We start from the raw sequence: 6,016 nt of genomic DNA, 5'->3' as shown, positions 1-6,016 counted from the left end.
TGGAGTTGTGCTACAGGGTGTGCCAGGACTGGAGGGAGCAGCTCAGTGGCCCGTTCCTCCTCTCAGTACTATTCAGGGGATCTCAAGCGGCCTTCCTGGGACAGTAGGGCCGATGGGAGACTGAGACACCAGGGAGGGCCTAGTGGTGGGCCAGAGGCCTGGCTAGGGTCAGGATAATCACAGCCCATGACAGAGATGGAGAAAGGAAGGTAAATAAGTCTGCTGGGGATAGATGGCTGGGGGTGGGGTTCTAAACAATCATAGAATCTGAACCCAGGGGCTAGGAGACAGGAAAGGTCAGGTCCCCAGGGTCCAGGAGATTCCAGGAAGAGAACTGGACACCGCCCGAGAAGGGGAGCCAGGGATGAGTTTCCATTCCCCTGGGTCATGCCCAGGTTGTGGGGGAAGGGCATAAGGAGCTGCAGGTTATTGATGTCAGGATCATGACATCAGCACCCTCATATGTCAGTGGAGACCTCCAGGGCTGGGGCAGGGATTCTTCCAGGGTCCCACATCCCAGCCTATGAAGAGCCAGAGCAGCCAGAATGCCCTCCACTCCTGGAAATGTTTTCTTTGTAAGGGGACCATCTACACCCCAGCTCTAAATTCTAGAGTTCAAATGGTGGCAATTTCAGGTGTCACTCAATAAACAAAATGGGGAAGGCCAGGTGTAGTGGTCACATCTGTAATCCTAGCACTTTGGGAGGCTGAGGTGGGAGGATCACTTAGCCCAGGAGTTCGAGACCAGCCTGGGCAACATGATGAAGCCCAGTCTCTACAAAAATATGTGGGAGAATCACCTGAGCCCAGGAAGTTGAAGCCGCAATAAGCTGCGATTGTGCCACTGCACTCCAGCCTGGGTGACAGAGTGAGACCTTGTCTCAATCAATAAACTAAATGGGGAAATGCTTTTTGGTTAAGGAGCACTGGCTATTAATCAGACGTCCCTCTCTACCACCAGCTCTCTGTGAGGTTTTGATCAAATCCACCCCCAACTCAGTTTCCTCATCTGAAAACTGGGGTGCCAGACATGTTGCCTGAAGGTCATTTTAGTTCTTTGTGGGAGGGGGCTACCTGGCTGCCCTGACAGCAGCTCCATAGGGTAGGTCTCCTGGGGCCACAGCCCAAACACTTCTCACCCCTGCAACCCCCAGGTTAGGAGGTAGCTTAATTATTATTTACTGCTGGGTGGATGGGCCAGCTTCTCCTGCAGGCAGCTCTGACTCTGAAACCACTGTGACGTGGGCCCCTCCCTGAGAGTCTACCAGCATCTGGGTTGCTCCACAGTGAGTAGACAGGGAAGGAGTTGTGGAAGCCACAGGAAAGATTTAGACTTGCTTTTTATGGAGCTTGGAGAACCACAGGCTTGAGAACAAAGGACTGTCAGAATCACAGGTTTTCTAAAATCCCAGCATCTTGACTGAACCCATGGAGTCAGCATTGGAATCCCTGAGCTCAGGGACCTCGGAGACCATCTTGTTGAACTTCACATGGCCCACAGCTGGGCAAGTGGGCCCAGAGAATGTGTGCACTTCATTGTAGGTACACAGCACAAGGTCCCAATAAACTGGGACGAGCTGTGATGGGGACCTGGAGGCAGGGGCACAGGCGCCATGCCCCAGCCAGGCCCTGTCTGGGGTGGGGATCCTGGGTCACAGGATCAGAGCCACCACAGTGTGGCTGTATGCAGGGGATCTGAGTAGATGACTGCCTTGGGGTCATGGACCAAAGGTAGTGGGTGCCACTCTACTTGCTGGCTGTGCTGGAATTCCAAAAGGAAGTACATACAGTACAAGCCTGGAGGAATGGGAGGCTCAGACTTAAATTTCAATGCTCCAGGCCAGGCGCAGTGGCTCACGCCTGTAATCCCAGCACTTGGAGAGGCCAAAGTGGGAGGATCACCTGAGGTCAGGAGTTCGAAACCAGCCTGGCCAACATGGTGAAACCCCGTCTCTACTAAAAATACAAAGAAAAAAAAATTAACCAGGTGCGGTGGTGGGCGCCTGTAATCCTACCTATTCAGGAGGCTGAGGCAGGAGAACCACTTGAACCCGGGAGGCAGAGGCTGCAGTGAGCCAAGATTGTGCCACTGCACTCCCGTCTGGGCGACAGACTGAGACTCCGTCTCAAAAAACATAATAAAAATAAAAATAAATTCAATGCTCCACCCTAGGCTAACCACCAGCGGGCCAAGTCCTAACCCTAAGAAGGTGGGCTGCTGTCCTGTGTTTGTGTCTTAACTCCAGGGGAGGGTGGGCTCAATCTGAGGAGAAACTGAGGCTAGGAGGCCAGGATGGGGCTCAGCCTGGGGCCAGGCCAGAAGCTGAGCTGGGGCTGTCTGGGTCTCAGGACCAGGTTCAACCTGCATTTAGGTCCAGACCCTGGCCTGGGTCTGGAATCCCACTGGGGTGGAGGTGTCAAGTCTTTGGTGACTTCAAGTCTTTGCCTCACTGGCTCCCTCACGGGAGGCCCAGCACTCTCAGTTCCATCCATCCCAGGTTCTATTGCCCACCTGACTGGTGCTTAGGGAGGCAGGTGTGGGCTCTTCCTGGTCCCACGGTGAGTCTGAGAGAAGAATCCAGAGCCATGCACTGCAGACGATGGGGCTGGTGGGGACCCTGGGGACTGTCAGGGTGAGACTTGCAGTCCAGTTACCCTCTGGGCCCAGAATATGAACAGGTCAAGAGCTAGGGAGTGCGAGCCAGGCCCAGGGAGGCAGGTGACTTGCTGAAGCATCTGAGGTTAAGGAGCCTGGAGAAAGAAAATCTAGGGGAAAATGGAAGAATATATGCTTTGGTGTCACATAGATAGTGGTTAAGTCCCACGTCTGCCATTGCCAGGCTGTGTGACTTCAGGCAAGTGACTTCACCTCTCTGAGAACTCACCCAGCCAAGCGTGTAATGAGGATCTGCTGAGACCTCATATCGGGGGCACCAGCTTCTTCCAGGCCGCTGGGCTCAGAAGCTCCCTCTTCTCTCCCTTCCCTTGGTGGAGTGTTTGTCCTGGGCAGCAGGGACTCTGCCCAATTTACCCTGATGCTTGCTCACTATCTCTCGCCCGAGTCCAGCCCATCAAACTACCTCTGACCCAGCTTGGGATGCCGGCTCACTTGCCTTTGCCAGGCAGGACTCCTTATTGGCTATAATTGGGCCTAAAATAGACTTCCCTTGCCGCTTCCTGCAACCTGGCCTGTGGCTTAAGGTCTGTGGGGACACAGACTTGGTGTTTGGCAGGCATGCAGAAGATGTGAAGGGCTCACAGAGGTCATTCAGGTCCATGGAGGGACAGACACTTGCCTGACATCACACAGTGCAGAGAGGCCAGGCTGGAGCTTGAGTTCAGGCCCTGGGGTCCCCCATCCCCTCCCCAGGCCCTGCCCAGATGGTTTAAGGTAAGGCCTTAGCCAGACTTGCTCCCTCCAAGCCCTCTGGACCAGCCCAGTGCTGAGGCTGGTTTGAGGTGTGTGACGGGGCCCCTGGAGGCCAGCTCATTTAGCCTTCTGCCTTCCCTGGCTTTAAGGGCCATTTCCTGGCTTTTCTGACCACAGGAAACCTTCCTGCCTGGGCTCTCCTCCCCAGCTACCCCCAGCCTCAATGTTGCCTTTCTGTGTGACCTCAGGTATGTCCCTGTCCCTCTCTGTGCCTCATCTTTTCCATAAGGCGGATGGTCTAGCTAAACCCTGCCCCGTCCCTAACCCAAGGGACCACCTAGAGAACTCCCTTGAAGAGGAGATGGCCTCTGGCTTTGACTCTCCTCACTCATCTGGGATCTGGATCCTCTTACCAGGGCTGGTCTAAGGAACATGAGTCCAGCCTCAGGAGTGACTGTGTGTGGCTCTGGGTGCTCAGGCTGTCTCTCCTGTCCTCCAGCCACACCAGGCGGCTGGCCATCCTCTTCCATGAGATACAGAGACCTGAGCAGACCGATTCCAGGTTCTATCAGTTAGTGGGTAGGTGACCTTGAGGAAGGCATCTAACCTCTCTGAACCTCAGTTTCCTCACCTGACAAGGAGGGTAATAATGGTACCAACCTCCCAGGACCACTGTGAGGATTCGAGATGATCCATGCTCCTGGCTTGCAGCAAACACTAAGTGGAAGCCGGGTTTATTCAAGACCTACAGTTGATTCTCACCTGAATTCTCCAGATTTAATTCAACAAATATTTACTGAGCCATCTACTGTGTGTCACGCACTGTGGCAGGCCTGGGGATGGAGCAAAGAACAAAATCCCACGCTCACGGAGCTCCCAATCTAGCCTCCCCTGTCTTTTCCTCTTCCCCCATCCACCTAGGCCTGCACCAGGCTCCTCTACCCCTCCTTGCCTTGGTTTGAGCTGTTTCTTTTTTTTTTTTTTTTTGAGACAGAGTCTCCCTCTGTCACCCAGGCTGGAGTGCTGTGGTGTAATCTCGGCTCACTGCAACCTTGGCTTCCTGGATTAAAGCAATTCTCTGCCCTAGCCTCCCAAGTAGCTATGACCACAGATGCATGCCACCACGCCTGGCTAACTTTTGTATTTTTTGTAGAGATGGGGTTTCTCCATGTTGGCCAGGCTGGTGTTCCCTCTTAACATCCAACCCGAGCCCCACTTTCCCCCACACCAGTGGCTAACCATACTCATACCCTTTAAAGCAGTAGTTCTCTACCTTGGCTGGTGAAGCTAGATCATGGTGTCAGAAGCCGGGTTGGTGGTTACCCTGGAAGGGTAGACAAGGAGGAAGTCTAAGGGGAGCTTCTGGGGTGATGAGATTTTCTGTTCCTTGACCTGGGTGTGTTCACTTTATGAATACCCACCACGCTGCACACTAATGATTTGTGTCCTTTTTTGTATAAATGTTATATTTCAACTAAAGGTTTCTAAAAAACATATAGACACCTGGGTCCCACCCTCAGAGTTCAGATTTAATTGGTTTGGGATTGGCCTGGGCCCTCATGATTATAATGCACATCCCAGGCTGAGAACCACTGCTTCAGAGGAGCTAATCCTTCCAGGAGCCTCCCCTGGGCTGGGAGCCTGGGGTCTGACACTCATTCCAGGGCCTCCCTGCCCACAGCTGACGGCGTCTGGGCTGTCCACAGGCTGGCCAGTGCCCTGGAATGTGGCCCTCTAAGTAACAGGGGGCTGGGCCAAGCCCATTCTTACTGAGGCACTTGAGAGGGGGAAGTGGTGAGGATCTGGCCTTGGGTATCTTGTGCTAAAACTGAAGTCTGCCCAGGGGCCTCTGAGTGGAGGAGGCAGAGCCCCTGAGGTAGGAGAAGCTGGAAAGCAGTGGAACAGCAACTGACTGGCAGTGTGGGAGGCACTGGCGACTCAAGTGGAGAGGCCAGATGTCCTGAGATGCAGCTCTGATGTCTGGACCGCTATGCCCTGTGACGACAGCTCCTTGCTGCCAGTTCACGTCTTCACTAATAAGCACTCTTCTAGTTCACAGGCACAATGAATCTCTTCCTTGCAATCCAAAGACCTGTGCATGCCAAGCAGCAGTCCTGTGCAGGAAGGGATCATCAGCCTCATTTCACAGGTGAGGAAATGGGAGGCTCAGAGGGGATACAACTTGCCCAAAGGCACAGAGCTAGTTAGTGGCAAAGTTAAGATCTCAAACAAGGTCTGTCCAGCTTCAAAGCCTGTGTTCCTTCTAATGCTTTGTTTCGTTATAAATTCCACATGAATAATGCCTCCTACTCCATAATGTATCTGTGCTTATTAATAGAATCCCTTCCTCCCCAGATAGCCCCAGTAAAATGATGCTGCAGGGAGATGGTCCATATCCGTCCTGTGGTGTTGAGGACCCAGCAGACCCCTGAAAGGTGTGCTGCCAGTTTGCGGAGCATGAGCTTGCATGCCCCTTCAGGGAAAAGTCAGTCATTTGGGCTGGAAATGTTCATGCGTGTAGCAGAGCTGAGGCATGATGTACTCTTTTCTAGTGATGGCCACGAGTTCTGCAGGTGCACTCTGGTGTGGAGGGCTCTTTGTCCTTGCACAGCATGGCCCCATGTTGCTGGGCCTATGCGTTCTTGT

Source organism: Piliocolobus tephrosceles, chromosome 13 (genome assembly GCF_002776525.5).
Source record: "Piliocolobus tephrosceles isolate RC106 chromosome 13, ASM277652v3, whole genome shotgun sequence".
In the NCBI taxonomy this organism is placed as follows: Eukaryota; Metazoa; Chordata; class Mammalia; order Primates; family Cercopithecidae; genus Piliocolobus; species Piliocolobus tephrosceles.
Note: the sequence above shows the minus strand (reverse complement) of the source record.